Below are 19,245 nucleotides of genomic sequence, written 5' to 3' on the forward strand. Positions count from 1 at the left end.
TCATCTCATGTTTTCTCTTAAATTCAGATTAAGAAGGCATTTTCCTCATAATTTTATTAAATATATATATTCTAATGTTGCAAAGTAATCCTGTGTGACAATGGTTAATTCTTGATTCTCAAATTACTATCTTGTTTTTCAGTGGCATTGGACACAATGAATCATTCCTACTTTTTAGAAATAGTTTTTAAAATTTTATTTCAGGACATACATACTTTACTAGACTTCAATTTACTTCTTAAGTCATTTCTTATGGGTTCTAATTTTCTGGATCTTCTTTATCCCAGCCTCTGATTAGGAATATTTCCATGGCTTAGTCCCTCTACCACTTTTCTTCTTCATCTATATTCTACCAAGGTATTCACTTCCAGTCCCCTGACTTTAGATAGCATGTATTCACTAATCCCTTTTTTTTTTTTTTTCCTGAGCCCTAAGTTATCACTTTTGGACACATCTATATCACCACCTATGAACTACAGCTCTTACCAGTCCTACAGTTGCTTTATATTTAAAATATAAGTAAGGCCCTCATATCCTTTCATCTGAACTATTACAATATCTTTCTAACAAATCTTGTTGCTTAAATTGATAATCCCTTCTGGACTACCCTCTATGGGTTAGCTAGAATATTGTTGTAAATCAGTAAAGCATATTGTATTATTTTCTTGCGAATTATGTTGTGGTGGGTTCTTATTAAGTTAGAACAAAACCCCAAGTGCTACTGAAGGCCTCCGAAAAGGCCCTAGATGAGATGGCCTGTATTTATTTCCTATCACTGCAGTAAAACAGAAACAGAAACATAACTGCTTAAATCAACACAAATATATTATCTTACAGTCCTGGAGATTAGAAATGCAAAATGGATTTCACTGGGCTACAATGAAGATGACCTCAGGTCTGCATTCCTTCCTGAGGCTCTCGGGGAGATCCATTTCTTTTCTTTTTACAGTTCTCAAGGTGCTGCCTATATAATCCCTGGTTGATGGTTCTATTCTGTCTTTAAAGTCAGCAATGACTATTGAGTCTTTCCTATTGTACCTCTGACACTGACTTTTCTGACTCCCTCTTTTACTTATAAAGAAATCTGTGATTATACTGTGCTTACCCAGATAATCTACTGTATATTCCCCATCTCAAAATAAGCTGATAAACAAATTTAGTTCTATCTGAAATTTTAATTCCCGTTTGCCATGTAACATAACATATTCAAAAGTTCCTGGGATTAGAATGTGAACATCTTTTAATGGCCCTTGGCTACTGCTGAGTTCCAATTCCCAATTCTAACACTCTTTCCCCTTTATTCCATGCATTCGCACAGTGGCCTCAATTTTCTTGCTGCATGACAAGTTTGCTCCCATGTCGGGGCATAGGAATTTCTGTTTTTTGTGCTTGGAAAATACTTCTCAAAAACTTTCCAATTATATATTTTAACAATTTTACTTTAGATGCTGTCCAAATTTTATATCTTGAGAAGTGTTTTTGATCATTCTACTTGTAATAATCCTCCCAACTTCAGTCTTTTCCCAATTAACCTCTATTTTTATTTTAATACATTTATGGAGTGTGAGTGCAGTTTCGTTATATGGAGATATTGTGTACAGGTGAGATCTATGATTTTAGTGAAACTATCACCTAAATAGTGAACATTGTACCCAGTAGATAATTTATCAGACCTCGTCCCCCTCTGACTGCCTCACCCTCCTCCCTTTTGGAGTCTTTAATATTGATTATTCCATTCTATATGTTCACGTATACCCATTCTATATATTCATGTGCTTTCAGGAAATTCATTAGTAAAACAATTGTTCCGGGGCGATCTAGGTAATTGGCAGATTCTAAATAATATAATTTCCAGGTAGTAATTTTAAGGGTACTCATAGCTCTTGCCAAATAAGTTCAGGATATTCAAATCTCGGACTAGTCCTGCAAGGTATAAAAAATAAAAACCCCAGTGAGATACTTGGAAACCACAAGTTATTATTTATCTGGGCAATTATTGTGTGTGTGAGGATGGAAGGGTAGGGAATAATCGAACATCTAAAGCCTTGTATAAGAGAATACTAATTGTTTTGGTATGATGATACTTAGAATGGAGATGTTACAGAAAAAAAAATCCTTTGGAATTTTAACTAAAATCACTGCATATAGGAAATTAAGAGATCCAGGACCATATTTGATAAGATTTCCTAAAAATAATGTAATTATTAATGCTAAAGACTGCTCATGTATCTTGATCTAATTACTAAATAATTACATATTTACCTGATAAATATGTATCTAGTTCTACAAGATCACATTTATGTGGAAGTCCAAAGTCAAGTCCTTAGGGGATAATTTTGTTTTGGCTCAGTTGTTCCCTGCTTCCTCTTTTTTTTTTTTTTTTTTTTTTGAGACGGAGTCTCGCTCTGTCACCCAGGCTGGAGTGCAGTGGCGCGATCTCAGCTCACTGCATATTCTGCCTCCCGGGTTCAAGCAATTCTCTGCCTCAGCCTCCTGAGTAGTTGGGATTACAGGCACCTGCCACCACGCCTGGCTAATTTTTTTGTGTTTTTAGTAGAGACGGGGTTTCACTATGTTGGCTAGGCTGGTCTTGAACTCCTGACCTAGTGATCCACCCGCCTCGGCCTCCCAAAGTGCTGGGATTACAGGCATGAGCCACCTCACCTGGCCTTCCCTGCTTCCTCTCTAGAATCCAATTAGGGATGTTCGTTACTACTTATGTTGATTAAAACAGTTAACAAACTTTTTACTTTTTAAAATGTGAGATCAGTGAACTCTGGTTTTAAGATAATCTGAAACAAGGTCCTTGGGAGTAATATAATTGGTCACATTCTGTAAAGCACATTCTGTTTAGGAATCAACTTATCTCACATTATAACTTGGGGCCTAATCATATGAGACGGCTGAAAAAAATACCACATCGTCTGTTTTCACCAGAAGATGCCAAAATATTTTGCTTTATGTATATTACAGTTCTTTTTAAAACACTGGAAGACTCATGTTAAACTCTAATTGTGAAGGCAGAATCTCTGCTAATTTTTCACATTAAAATTCTCTTTGCAAAAAATAAAGAAAAATATACTTATAAAGAATATATATAGACTACCATCTATTTATGTACGTTGTCCAGTTTCATTATTTCGAGTAAAAAAAAAAAAATCCAAAGAGAAAATATGCAAGGTTATTGAAGTAGTAGAGTTGGGAGACTAATATTCTGAATTGTTATTTAAATTTACACTAATTTATCTATGAGAGGTGAGTCAAATCTTGACTTTTGGTATCTCAGAAAAATAAACATAATATGATATATATTCTAATTGAAGTATACCTTGTGCTGACTTCTATTTAATATGGCAGATTCAGGTTTGTGGTAGGAACTCTCACATCTCATTTTGCCATTCCAAGGATAAGAAAATATATATCTAAAACAACTTTCAGAACAAGTTTAGCTCAAACCAAGGAGGAAACTATTTAGAAACCAGAAAGAAAAAAAAATAGAAATCATAGTTAAGATTTGTGAGACTTCAAGCCAGAGAGATCTCAGGTAAGTCAGAACTAGAGAAAGACCTGAACAATGGGAGTTGGGATATTAATGTCTGCATGGGGATGGAAAATAAGGACTTTATATTTTGCTGTGGAATCTAGATCTGTAAGATCCCATAAGCAAGGAGCTATAAAAGGCTGGCAAAGATTCAGAACTCCTTGTTCTATTTTGTAAGCCTGCTAATCATTCAGGCTCATAACAAAGTAAAGACACTTTACACAAAGTAAAGGAATCAAAGTCCTAAGTCTGCAACACGCCTGGGAATGGATGCTAAATCATGTTTCCTAAAGGATGCAGAAATTTCAGGTAAATGCACATGACAAAATGCTATAAACTTTTAAAATTCTCAATCTTAGAAGTGCAAATGTAAACATGGAGCACTTGAAAAAAATAGAAAATACATCACAATAAAATTGAACTCAAAGTAAAATAAATAAATAAATAATAAATAAAAGCAAATAAAGTCAGATTATTCAGAAATAAAATTGTATCTCATCACAAAGAATTGGCAATAATGTAAATTTTAAAGTTATTGAAATAAGTATGTTCAAAATATTCACAGACATGATACTACTCACAAGCCAAGCATAGATTATGAAAAATTATCTCTACTTTTTAAGTATACTTGCATCAGAACAAAATTACGGAAGTTAAAAAAATATATTCATCGATATTAAAAAGTCATTGAAGAAGTTTTTTTTTTTTTTTAAGTGACTAAATACTGTTCTTCTCTTGCTAACCAAAACTTTTCTATCTGCCATAGACTAGGAGACAGCCTGTGCCTTGATTCATAATGCTGGGTGGCCTCACCTAAAGTTGCATTTCAAGAAAAAGCTAAACTCAAAATCCAATTGCACTATCTCTCAGCATTTCAGGCCTATAGCCAGGATCACAATCTAGCATGCTTCAGGAGGCCAGTGAAGCCAGTGGAGATAATAGACCACAAAAGTTGTCAGATGTGACTACTTTATATTAGAAAATACCCGGAGAATTTAAGTAGATACACATTCTGAAATTGCTTGACCACACAGGCAAAAATAATTTGACTTTGGCTGAATGTATTGATTTAATCTGTGGTTCTGAATAAGGGGAAATGTTGTTCTCCAAAGGACATTTGCCAATAACTGCAGACATTTTTAATTGTCAAAATTGGTGGAGGGTAAAATTGGCTTCTAATGGGTAGATACCACAGATTTTGATAAATATCCTATAATGCACAGGGTAATCTCTTAAAGCAAAGAATTTTTCAGCCCTAAATGTCAATAGCGCTCATATCAGAGAACCCTAATGTTAATGCATTTCCAGGGAGTCTAGATTTAATATGATACATTGAGCATCTAGTTCTAATTGTTTCTTTGGTTGGTTTACCGTGAGGAAGTGAAACAAGGTTGAGTTATTGGAAAATCCTTAGAATGATGCAGTAAACATAAATTCAGAGACTATTAAAGTGGATTGTAATATGCAATACAGTTATTCTATTACTATATATTTCTCCTTAGCGACTGAGAGATTGTCTTGTCACCAAAGTATTGGGAAATTACAAGTGGTTTTATGGCAGTTTCATATAGGCTAAAGTCATCGGTAGGTGTGATGGTACAGATATGGTACAATCCCAAATGGCAAAGACGTGACAGGACATTTAACTAACAGAGTTAAGCTGTTGGATGGTAACATCAAAATAATAATCAAATTATTTGCTACATAAGAATGCTTGGAATGAGGAAATTGACAAGTGTCCCTAGTATTAAAATATACGAGTATCCCATTAAGTGCCTACTTTAATTTTATAGCCAAAGAAACTTCCTGAGTCTGCTTATTAAAAGACCAGGCTTGAGCCACACAGGTTTTCAAATGCCTTTAACCAAATGCCAGATCTGAGTCATTTCACAGCCTCAGGATCATTCCAATGAAAAGGAAAGCAAGTATCGAAAACGAAATCTATAATGATAACACCGGTATCTATGACGAATTTTCAACCTAACATGTCTGGAGAGATACCTGCAGCAATTTCGCAGTTTGAATGACAAAACAAAAGAAGAATAGCTTTATCCTTTTTGAAATAAAAAGCCTGCAGTGTGAAGGAGATTCTTAATATTCACGAAGACCGAATGACTTGCTCTGAGGATATCAGTCACCTAATATCCCCTAAAACCTCAGTGATTTCTGTGGAGTTTATGGACAAACAAAATGTCCATGGTGAGAAAAATGGAGGCTATTTGGCAGCTTATCAAAAGAAACTTCACCTCACTAAGGCTGCTCTGATGACCCTCAGTGTTAAATGCAGTTTGCCTCACCTTGAAGTCCCTAAAATGGAAATATAACCCAAATACCAGGGACCGTTACACTTGACTCTTTTTAAAAATCACCATGTGATTCACTTATCTATTCATTAAATATTACTAGGTGTAAAGAATAATTGCATGGGCTTGGGATACATTCATGGAAAATAAAATAATAAAACAACAAATAAAAATATTTCCTTCTTGAACTTACCTTTTCATGGGGAGCAAGGCAAATATAAGCAGTAACTACCACAGGAAACTATGTTATATAGTGTAGTGTAGGTTGATGGATGTGATGAAGAAAAAAAAGGAAAATTGAAAAAGAATCCAGAATGTCAGGGTTAGGGAAATAGTGTGGTTTCTATGCCTCATTGATATCATATTTGAATGAAGATTTGAAGGAAATGGAGAGTTCAATGGGTAACTGGGAAAATATTGGTTCAAGCAGGGGAAACTTTGCACTTAGCCAATGCAATGACCTTAAAGTGGGAATATGCATGCTAAGTATCAACACAATTAGAAGGCCAGTGTCAGGGGAGTGAAGGTGACAAGACAAGAAGAACAAAACTAGGAAAATAAGTCAAGGAGGTAAAAGCAGGAAATATCAAGGACTTGTACTCCTATATGCCTGAAATTTTGGGTGTCAAACATATTCAGTCAGCTATGTTAGTGACTATCACAGTGTGTCCCTCTGTTCTTCAAATATTAGACTCTCTGTCTTCCTCCACTTTACCCCTTCACAAAGGAAAAATCCTAAAACCTACAGCTAGTTATAATATCTATCTCAAGTCCAGGACCTCCGCGTGGTGTGTAGTAGTTTTGTTATTGCTTCTAGATGCATCTGTTTGATCTGATGACTATAAATTGAAAGGACAAGTTATGTCAGTTCAAATATGAACTGAAAGGACAACTTATGCATTCCAAATATGAATTGAAAGGAAAAGTTACCTATTCCAAATACCGCAGTGGAACAATGACAATATAGCCATAATAGTCAGTCACATTTGTAAAGAGGGGGATAAGGGACATAGGTGGTGATGGGCTCAAGTCAGATTATACTGGTTCACTATGCCCAATTGCTAATTTTTTTTTAAAATTGTGTAAGTTAACATCACAATAATAGTCTGAAATTGGCCAGGTTGGAAATATTTACACCAGAGAAATGGGTAAACACTACAAATCAGGATTATTTTTGCCAGGGAGCTGGTTGAACATTTATCAATAAACCACTAAGGTACACAACAGTCATTTCTAAAAATTTTCAGGACAGATGTTAGGAGGGTTCTTAACCCTGGAAGTGTGAAATGATCCTTTATCAATCTCCAATTCTGCTTCTGGAAATTACTCCTGGGCAGCTGAGCAGATGACAGCTTTCTTTCTAGACAAGGAAAGTAAGGGGCATGAGTGGACATTTTCAGTTTCAAACAATCCAGGCTTCTGGTTCTTTAAAAAGTACAGTTTTTTTTTTTTTTTCAAAAATCCACAAATATTGTACTCCTTTAATTCCAATATATTTGCTGTGCCAGAAACAATATATATAATTATTTTTGAGATATAAATCTCACAACTCTATATTTTTTTGATTGCTAACCCATGTGTATTTCTCCCTATTTATTTCCAGCTTCCTTGAACCTTCTCTGCTTTAGTTGGAAAGTCACATATCTATTCTCTTCTCCCTGAGGCATTTCGTACATTTGAAAGAATATAAATTCAAGTAGGCTGTACAGTCTTAACTTGATCTTTTCTCTGAGACACTTTAGTCCATTTATTGGCTTTAAAAGTGACAGCAGGTTGGTGGTTGCCTGGAAGCGGGGGGTGGGGGAGGGTAAGCGTAGAGGAGGGGTGGATTACAAAAATCACAAGAAAACATCTGAGGGTAATGATAATATTGCTAATCTTATTTGTGGTAATGATTTCTTGGATTGTATACTTATATCAAACCTGATTTTAAAGTATACTTTTAAAGTATTAGGCCTTCATTTTTATACACTTAAATACACTTGGAAAAATATAAGCATAAAGTCCACACCTTAATTTGACCTTCACACATCAGCCTTTTCCATTTTACCTATTTCTAGTTGTGTGCTGGGTGGAAGGGTGGGAAGGGAAAATGATCACCTCCTATCATTCTCATCGCCTTTATACTTATTGATGAATAAATTATTTATCTTCTTAAGTCATCAGTCTCCTGTCAGTGCCAGTAACCAATACACACTATTAGCATTCTGCTTTCCAACATCTGTATCTAGAGATGCATTTTATTAAGTCAAATATATTACCACTGCCTAACGTGGGGAACCATCCTGGAGATGGTTGCCAGTTGCATCTTCACTATTTGCCCTCAGGCTTCTATGCTACAGCCAGATATTTCAAGACCTCGTTATAACAACATTGCACTTCTAGAAGACAATTTATTTTTCCGTCATCATAGTCTAAGTTATGCACTGTAACAAATAAATCTCAACATAGCCATTCTTTTAAACAGCAAATATATATGTCTTATGAACATTTCCTGTAGTCACTACAATGGCCTTTGAGTAAGGATTTGCCTAGAAGATATCAAGACAACGAGGAAGCTACATGTTCCTACGTCATGAATTGGCTGGAGTCCTTACTATTTGTACTTACTCTAAAACTGAAGTTGCCAAATAAATTGCTATATGGAACACTGTTGGTAGCTACCTTTCTAGGTAAGTAGTAGAGGTGGCTATGGTACAAGAGGAAGTGACCTGGAATGATAATAGGTGGTGTTTAAAAAGTAGGACAAACATTACTGCATTTGTGGAAGGTATGCAGATATTGGTAATGAGAAGGTCTAGAGTATGGCCATGAGATTGTGAGACTAATGGCTGGTGGAGAGATTGTAGAACAAAATCATTAAGCAGAATGTGCCAAATAACAGAGAAGTTAAGGCCTTGTACTGATAATCTATGTGTATATTAAAATTACTGAGAATCGACATTGAAATCAAATAGGAAAGAGTAACATAAAGCAGTAGTTAAAATCATTGAAAAATGAGATAAAGTAAATTGAAGTCATTATATCCAACATTGTCTGGAAAATAAGAGTAGTAAGAACAATGATGATAGTTGTTGATATTTTTATCTATGATGTGTTAGCAATATAACTGTATATTAACATATTTAGTATTTATGCTAAAATACCCCTTTCTCCACTTTTACATTTAATGTTATGGATAAGTTGGCACAGTAGCTCATAGATTACCATATATTGAGATGAGATCATAACAGGGAATGGAAATTTGCATTAGGAATAACTGACAAACATTAGCATTGGAAAGGAGAGAGGGCATTTTTGTTTATTTGAAGAAAAGGTATATTACATTTGAACATTTTTTTGGAAGACAGATATTCAAGATGTTGAATCATGGTGACCCTTATCACTCAGAAAGCTGAAGTTCTGAAACTATTAAGTTTATAATACATTCTGAATTAAACTATCAAGTTTATATTATATTCTGAATATTCTAATGGTGCTGAAACTATTAAGCTTATTTTCTTAATATTTCTATTAAGAAATATTCCACATTTTGGCCAGGCACAGTGGCTCATGCCTGTGATCCCAGCACAGCACCTCGGGAGTCCTAGGTGAGAGAATCACTTGAGGTTGGGAGTTTCAGACCAGCCTGGCCAACATGGTGAAATCCTCTCTCTACGAAAAATAAAAATAAAAATAAAAAATATAGCTGGGCATGATGGCGGATGCCTGTAGTCTCAGCTACTCTGGATGCTGAGGCACGAGAAACACTTCGCCTTTGAACCTGGGAGGCAGAATTTGCAGTGAGCCAAGATTGTGCCATCGTACTCCAGCCTGGGTGACAAAGCAAGACTTGGTCTCAAAAGAAAAAAAAAAGAAAGAAAAAGAAATATTTCACATTTTGAGAATTGATGGAAGGTAGATCCTGTATCCCATGATAGACACTGAACAGGACAGATACCTACTTTCTTAACCTGCCTTGGCAGTAATGTCAGGAATATACCCCTTAGGCAAGGCCAACGAAACACATCCACTTTGGACAATAACGGGGAACTGATGTGTAAAGAAGGAACAGTGCAGCATCTTTTCCTATGAGGACAACAACATCTAGTCTGGAGCCCAGTGGAGGTGGCTGTAAAACCAGTGTCCAGTGTCCAGCACTAGGGATGCCACCCATGCAATCCACCAGGTCTAATGGTCTGCAGTCATGGCAGTATTCTCTCCAGGGTTGTTTGTGGTATGCTCTTGTCTCAGGTGCTGATTGCTTTACTTTCCTGTACTTCTGCTCACTTTCTGATTTTCATTCTCCAGCCTCCCTGGTGGTTTATTTTCTCCTTAAATCAAGTAGTTTATTTGTTTTGCTTGCAATTAAGAACACTGACTGTTAGGAGTCTCAGAAATATAACAAACAGAATGGAGAGGAGAAAATATTCATAGAAATAGTCTGAACATTTTCCAGAGTTGAAGAAAGACATGAGTTCTCAAATTAAAAGATCACATCAAGTTTCAAGTAGGAAATACAAAAACAATTTCACACTGAGACTCATCAGAGTGAAATTACAGAACTTCAAAGACAAAGAAAAATAATGTAAAGTCTGCTTTAAAAAGTCTGACAGACTGACATTTCTCATTTGTAACAATAGATGCCAGAAGACAGGGGAACAATGCATTCAAAATAATACATTCTAAATTACTGTCAATCTAGAATTTGATTCCCATTTTAACAGCCATTCAAGAATAAGAGGGATTGAAGAATTTTTTTGGACCAAAATTCTAAGTTTACTTCTCATAGGCCTTTACTGAAGAGACCACTAAAACATATACTTCAGAAAGAATAATATTAAAACGGAAAGGATGGTGTTTAAAAAATGAGAAAACATATTAGTAATATGATGTGGTAAAGAAGTAGTCACAGCAAAATATTAAACATTAAAGAAATCAAAATGTTAATGCCTAATTTAAAAAATTAACATTATTTAAATAAAGTTTACATACAAAAATACATCTGCTTTTTGATGAATTTTGACAAATATATAACTGTTTGTGACCACCAGAAAATAAAGACCTAGAACTTTTCCATCAACCCAAAATGTCTGTGCATCTCTTCTCAGTTTCTGTATGGTGACATAAAAATCTGCTGCTCACCTCCTTCAAGAAAACATGTTACAGGGGATGAGGTTGGGTGACATCCCTGGCTGCCTCCTCTATAGATCCAAAAGCGCATTCATGACAAGATCATGCTTCCAGCAGGCTTCTCTGATCCAGTGACTAAGCACTACAGAGGTACTCATGCTGATCCCTTCCTGCAGCTTGTGGGACTCCTCTACCAGTCTCCACACTGACCTGGCCACATATTATTAACTGAACTGCATTCTGAGATTCTGCTTACCCATTCTGCCTATAGCTTCTCCCTCACCTTAGTCTTTTCAGATATTTTCTCAGGAAATTTTTTGTACATCGAATTTCATTTTGGTGTGTACTTCTCGGAGGACTCAAACTGACATGGGTGATAATGAGACTGGCCCAATAAAAGGATAGTAAAATGAGCTTTTTATGCTGGCTCGTATATCTGACCAGAAAATTAGGTGTAGAATTGCTTTCCATAATTTGTTTAATATTTTTATATAAACATACAAATGCATTATTAAATGTTCTTCTTTAAAGCAGTGCATGTCCCATAGTCACAACATCTCAGATTCTGGTAGATCCCTACCCTTTTCTCCAACACACTTGGAGAGAGTACTCTTCTCTTGATACACTTGCTAGTTGAGAATTATTCCTTTAAGGCATTCCCTTCCATGAAAGTAAAGCCTAAGTAAATAAATGCCACTTTGAGTATAACAATTAATACCTGAAAGTATTTTGTGGCTTTTAAGTTTAAACGATTACACCATGTTTATGTTTTGTTCTTTTCTCACTTGGATGTTAAAAGTTAGTCCACTTTGTCTTGTTTTTTCTCCTGTGTCGTTTGTTCCTATTGTAATATACAATGAATCCCTGAAGAAATATTCACTAAAAAACCAAGTCTAAATTAGGTTATATACATAGATGTTATATAAGCAATCGATTAAGTATCATTTTATAATTTTGGGCAGCCATGTCATTTAACAATATCGTTTGCTATTCCATATAGATATTTGAGTTTTAAGGTTTTATTATTTTTGTTTAAGGCTCATTTTTCCTCACAAAAGAATTAAACTGGAAGCCAAAGCACCTTAATTCATCCCAAAGATTTACACCTTAGTACAAAGCATAAAGCTGGAGCAAGCAAAAGAGCAGTATTTACTGAACAAAAAAGAACTTAAATAAGATGGATAGAGGAGTTTAGAAGTGAGACAATAACAATACACTCTTATCAACAACAAAAAAATGCATCACTAGTTTGCTTAGTAGTGGCCCTTTTTGCACTTTACTTTGCCAAAAGTAACTTTGCAAATTTTGAAAAAATATTGTTATGAAGATTATTTTTGTTTCATAAAAATCAACTTAGTATATTCCCATTAATGACCTACTTTTGGCTGAAAACATGCCTCCTTATACTACAAAAAGTTACTGAAATAAAACACATGTCTCTACTTACATTATTTTAAGTACAAAAATGTGTTCTAAAGTAGTTCATAAATATTGGTTTTCATTTTACAGTCAAACACAGTATATTGCCTTTTGTATAGCAGCTTCCCTGATAATAAATGCTGCAAAAATAATTCATGTTCATGCTAGAACAAAATTGGCAGTAAAGATTAAACTCACATTATACTAGAAAGGCCGGGGATTTCAACTTCAGCATCCAGCAACTAGACATTCTAGTTAGAAATGTGTCAGTAAGATTCAATAGTTCGGGCTTTCCTCTGGGTAGGGTGGACAAAACTGAATTTTCAATCACAGTTTATTGTTAAAAAATGGTAGTTGATATTGGAAAGTAGCTTTCATTTAACAAACATTAGTAAGCTATTATTATGTGCCAGGAAATGTTCTAGGTTATAGGCAGTAAACAAAACCAAAAAAGTCCTTCCGTTGTAAAACTTGTAGTGAGTAAACATCCAGGTATTTGAGTTGAGGTATAAAAATTTCCAGTGCATGGCACTTCATATACTGTCTTTGAAATATATTTTAAATTTAGATACATTTAAAAGACATTCCAAAGGTCTTGGGGGAAATATAACTCGTTTATTTTGTTGTTGTTGTTGTTAGCAACCAAAGACTTATTTCTAAACCTAATAAACAAGGTATTGAGGTAACATTGCTAACCTTAAAGCATTTATTAGATACCACTCAATACAAAGTAAAATTCCCTAGGAAATATTTTATCATTTGTGTGTGATTCACTAAATTGCAGCTTGTTTTAAAACAAACAAGCTGAATATTCAGCTTAGTGTTTTAAAAAATTGCTACAAAATGTAAAACTAAAAAGGAATTCAATAAGGATGGTATGTAGTTCAAAATTCCTGTATCACCTAGTGAATATTTTGAGATAGTTTATTTTTATTTAGCTCTCAAGTTATACACTTGATTTGTCTGAATAATCAAAAGCTGTATTTCACAAAAATCATGTAAATTATTAATAAAAATGAGCAACTTATAAAGACTCCATTGACATAGCAGATTTTAAAAGAATAATAGTGAAATTAATGATTAAAGTATTTTATTTGTCACAGTACAGATTTTTAAAAATTATTAAGACTCACAGTTATAATTATGCTTATTTATAGAACTTAGTATAATTTCCCATTTTAGGTAAGTCTGTAATTTTTTAGTTTAGAAGCTGGACCTTGAAGGACCCTAGTTAAGGAATTTGAACCATTTAATTCATGAGAGGGAAAATCACACAATTTGCAACTGTCATTATTAGGTTCTGATTAATAACAGGTCATATTTATTTGAATTTTAGTTTATTAAAAGCAGAATCAAATGCATATTTTAAAAATACATGTCTATACTTGTATAAATGTATGAACTATTGAAACACAGGCATAAGAATAAATGACTATGGCCAGGTGTGGAAATATTGTCCTAGTGTTATTGCTGATTTTTTAAATAACTTATACATTATGCTTGAGACCCTTTGTAAGTTGGCTGGTATGGTTAATGATGGAGTTTTAGACTTAATTACCTTTCCTTGCTTCTCTTGTTTTCACTTAAACCTTTAACTTCATTTCAGCACAATTGTTTTTTGGTTTAGTGCCTTCTTGCTAAGCAGCTCAGAATTTCCTCCAGGGTCCCTAATGGGCTCAATGCTGGACCCGTTAAAACTTTTTTTTGACAAATCATCTTCTGGTAAGTGTGACTTGTGTGGCAAATACTCACTTATTTATGGTTGACATAGTCTTGTGTCAAAAGAACATAAAGCTGAAGTTATACTTAATAACCTGCCACGTGGTATTATACCTGCATTTTTGCTCTTTTGCAGTTAAGGTTTTGTATTTCCATTAAAAATGATTTTCAGTGGCTTGTAAGTTAACTGCAAATAATCTGTCCATGAGAGATGAAAACGGATCTATGAGTGCATCCCTTAGGAGCCGATGTGTAATTAAATCTGCATGGTTGTTTTAAAGTTAAATCACAGTAGGTTAAGGGTAATATCAAAAAGCCATGAGTTTAGGGGAACACTGTAAATTAAATTTAGGTCAGGTTCTTTCATTTTTTAATTAGCAAATACTGTTAATTTAAATAATCATTTTGATTTCATAGAAAATACAAAAACCTTGAACCGCATAGCATTTTTGCCTCTAAGAATTTGAAGGTCTACCACTTGCTATTTTAGATTAATAACTAACAATATTAGAAACAATGTACACAAAACATGATTTAGGTTTTGCTGGTGATATTTACTTTATAGCAATATATCCTATTTTTTACTTTAAAAATTATTTAGTCATTTGAATCAATAAATAATTATAAATTGATTTCCCTCCAAAAGAGGCTGTACCAGATGCTGAAGATTCAAAGATAAATGATACTTTATCTGCCTGGAAGAGCCAATATTCTATTAAACTAGATAATAATTTCACTTCTAGCAAAATATTCCCTTGCTTTGTGAACTTGGGAAAACTTTTTATCTCTCTAATCTATAAGTAGGTTAACACTGAAGTACAGATAAAAGATGATAAAATACGAAACCTCTCTGGTGAAGTTGTAAGAATTAAATGAGAGTCTACACATTAGAACTTAGAATTATGCTTAGATAAATATTAGCTGTTATTCTTACTAAGGGGAATAAAGAGAGAGAAAGAAAATACATAAGACAAACAATTTGGAAATAAATGCAATTGTTCAAGATAGAATTATTGAGAAACTTGAAAAAAGGTTTTAATCAGTTGAAATAAAAATCAAATTATGAATTAAATATAGAAAGTGACAAGTTGGAATAAGCAAGACTTGGAAGTCTAATGAATTTGAGTAATGAAAGAATTGTGAGTAAAATAATTACTCTCAGATTTCAAGCCTGGATGACTCTGAGTGGAAAGGCAGTTTCATGATCACAAAAAGGACATCATTAATCACAATGATGGGGTAAGTGATGAACTTATATGTAACTTTTAAAACTTCAGTTGTTCATAAGATATATAACTATCCAGAAGGTAGTTGTAAATATAATGAGAAACCTTAGCATAATTCTCCCCCTAAAACACATAAAAACAACATTTAAATTTCAACCTGCAATATGTGGAGATATACAAGCACTATTTTAATCCCTTATAGCCCATGTTCATAATACTTGCATTATAATACACATTAATAAAAGTGAGAGGCCAACTAACTGCCACAAAGTGTTACATATATTTGTTATACACAAAGATTGTTATGAAATTCATAATATTTTTTAGTCAATTGGAAAAATACAAAAACTATAAAATTAGGGAAAAGATTATAATGTCATTTGCAAAAATAAAATACACATGAATAATAGCCAAAAAAATCTTCAAGTTGCCTAGTAACAAAGAAATGCAATGCAAAACAGTACATTTCCATATGTAAGACCTATAAATAATTATCTTCAATAAATAATACCCATAGTTGTGAAGGTTATAAGAAAATTAATAGTCTCTTTCAATAGACTATTGTGGATATATGAGTGATACTCTCACAACATTGACCCCTGAATATGATTTTACCCTTTTGAATAATGTTGCTAATAATCTATTATTTTCTTTGATCCTATTTTATTTTCTGAGAAGCATTTTTGGTGAATATTTTCTTTAAACTATATCTAAAATTTATCTCTTATTTTCTATTATCAATCTTATGACCAAATTTACATGTTTATAACTTTTTGCTTAAATTATTAAAGGTAATTTTAAGCTTTTATTTGAAAATTCCCTTAATCTAACTTATTCTGCATTTGGTTCCCAGAGCAATATTTTATAAAGATTCACAATGCTTAGATAGTGCATTCTTAATAATGTGTGTTTTAAATAGGACGTAACACAACAAAAGGGAATATTCATTGTTTGGTCTATTCATTTCACCTAAGAGAATGATAGTGATAGCAGTAATAACATAAATAACAAGAATAACGTCACAGGTTACTTGGGGTGCCACTTTTCTGGCCGGAAACCTCTGTGGCCGGTGGTGCCTTCACCCGAGTTTTGCTCTGGCCTGCTGGGCTCGTTCTGCCCACTTGGCGTGGGAGGCTGTGCTCGGCTTGCACTGCCTGCCTGGATGCCATGCCTGCCAAGGGCGAGCCAGGCACGGGTGGAGAGGGGTGTGTGAACGAATGAGCATGGGGTCTGGCCACTGTGCACATCCAGGCACACTGGCTGTGGTGGGGTGGGCGTCCCCAGCTGCTAGCATGGGTGCTGGCTCCTGTGAAGCTACTGCTGGACCAGGTGTACCACAAGCAGCTTCCACAGCTGGCACCACGGAATGTGGTGGCACCCAGAAGCTTGGAGATGCCAGGAACTGCACAATCCCAAAGAGGGTGTAACAGCCCTGGCTCTGGCAGCTCCTAGGTTTGGGCTCCCAAAAGGGCCGTAGCTCTTCTTTCTTTCTCTCTTCTCTCCTCCTCATTGCCCACAATGTAGTGAGCAAGGGGTGTGTTTCAGCCCTGTTTTTGTTACTGCCCTTTCAGTCTCACTATTCGGTGGGGCCAGAGTTCTCCCTTCATGATCAGAAAGAATGAGGTACATGGACAAGCTGAGGGTGAGTTAGGTAAAGAGGGGCTTTACTGAGCTACAGAACAGCTCAGAGGAGGCCTGCAATGGGTGTCTCCCCTCCACAGGCAGGTCATCCCAACATCTGCTCAGCACTCAGAAGAGAGGAGACTCACAGTGGGTAACCCCTGTCTGCAGGCAGGTCCTCCCGTTGACTGCTCGAGTCTGGCTGAGCCCAGCGGTTTTTATAGGCTTCAGGGGGAGCTAGTGCATGCTGATTGCTTCATGAATGGCCATGAGCAGGCCGGGAAACAGCATCATAAGTTCTCACTCAGGTCCACAGAACTGGTGGTTCTGGCCCACAGGCCTCAGGCCATCGCTAGCCGTAGGTGGGGTTTCACTGGAGACCTGCCCGTTTCCTCCCAGGAACCTGTCTGCCTCCTGCCACCATTAACCTGCCATCCATGTTGTCCACAGCCCCAGGCTGTTTGAGCCAAGGGGTGCCTGCAGGCCTACACAGAGCCAAACTTAGCTCCCCCTCGACCTCCCTCCCATGCTCTCTGGCACCCAAAGTCAAGATGGGGCCGAGGGAGCAGGGGGCTGGTGTGTCAGCACTGCTCCACACGTGTATACACCCAACCAGGTCATGACAGCACACTAGCTCGGCGACAGCTTTGTTCCAACATCACAGTGGGTGCTGGGAGTGGGAAGCTGCCAGGCACTTGGAAGCCTGCAAGGGGCAGGGGAGCTGTCTGGGCCCCTGAGAGTGAAGAGATTCCTAGATCTGCAGTAACAGCTGCGTGGCTGCAGCTGCACTGGGGAGGGTGAGACTCCAACCCCTCCAACTTGGAAGGAAGCGGGGGTGCCGCCTGTTCTCACTTCCCACACCAGATGGGCCACCACTGCCATCAATATTAATGAAGGAGTTACTTAGTCTTTCCTTCCTATAGAAAACAACAATAACAACGTTGTGACTGTTGACCAAAAACATGGCTAAGGAAATCAAATGTATAGATAAGCTTTACTTGCTATTATCAGTTGCATTCTTAGAGGATAGACTCATTAACCTAAATCTAGTCACTTGCCTGTCTTGGAAGCATGGAAAGAACAGTAAAACATTAAAGAGAGAACAAGTGCAAAGAACAGGAACCTCACGAACAAAACAAAACAAAAACAATAAACAATCACCACCAAAAAAGTGAGAAATTAAATGCAATATAATTTGGAAAGAATCTCGCCACATTATTTCTTACTATTGTCCATCTAAGAAAATGGAGGATAGTAAAATGCCAGAGAGTCAGCCTGAAAACTGAACGTGTTCAGGAAGTGTAGTTAAGTCCATGAAAAAAGTAATTGAGCGAGAGGTAAGAAATATCTAAGAGGCCTGGCATGGGGGCTCACATCTCTAATCCCAGCACTTTGGGAAGCTGAGGTGGGAGGATCACTTGAGGTCAGAAGTTCAAGACCAGCCTTTCCAACATGGCGAACCCCCATCTCTACTAAAAAAAAATATAGAAATCAGTCAGGCTTGGTGGTGCACACCTGTAGTCTCAGCTACTCAGGAGGCTGAGGGAAGAGAACTGCTTGAACCTGGGAGTTGGAGGTTGCAGTGAATCGAGGTCACGCCACTGTACTCCAGCCTGAGTGACAGAGAGTGATTCTGTGAAAAAGAAAAAAAAGAAAAAAAAAAGCCTAAGAAATTGTCATAGTTTTAGATTAGAAATTGCAGTGAATAGACATTAAATAAATTTAAGGGTGTTAATGAACCATGTCTATAACAGCAGAAGACAGAAAGAGAAAATAATCAGAGAAACAAGATTGAGACAGATGTAGAAAGAACACAGGTTTTGAAACCAGCTCTGAGTATAAATTCCTGCTCCATTGCGTACTCACTGTGTGACCCTGAGGAGGTCACATTCCACTTCTAAATATTTTCAAACACATAAAATGGAATATACAATATCTTTAAGTATCCACAAGATAAGTATGGGAGTGCAGAGTTAACACCCCAAATTCTACAACAATATCACAGCTCTTATGAGTGTTTTTCTTACTCTAAAGTCGGTGCCTTCTCTGTAACTCTAAACCACAATAAATAAAGCATCAAGGAAGCCAGGTTTACATGAAAAATACCCAGATCTAAGTGAACATTACAGATCATCTGGCCACTGACCATGGTATATAAGACTGTACTTGTTAGTTCATTCACTAAACATTTATTGGATAATTGCCCTATTCCAAATATTGTTTGAAGCAGGAATGGGGAACTGTCTTTGTTGGGGTCTGGTGACTCTTCTCAACATAAAAGAAAGGAAGGAATTCCAGGACTGGT

This window comes from Pongo pygmaeus, chromosome 2, assembly GCF_028885625.2.
Source record: "Pongo pygmaeus isolate AG05252 chromosome 2, NHGRI_mPonPyg2-v2.0_pri, whole genome shotgun sequence".
Lineage (NCBI taxonomy): Eukaryota > Metazoa > Chordata > Mammalia > Primates > Hominidae > Pongo > Pongo pygmaeus.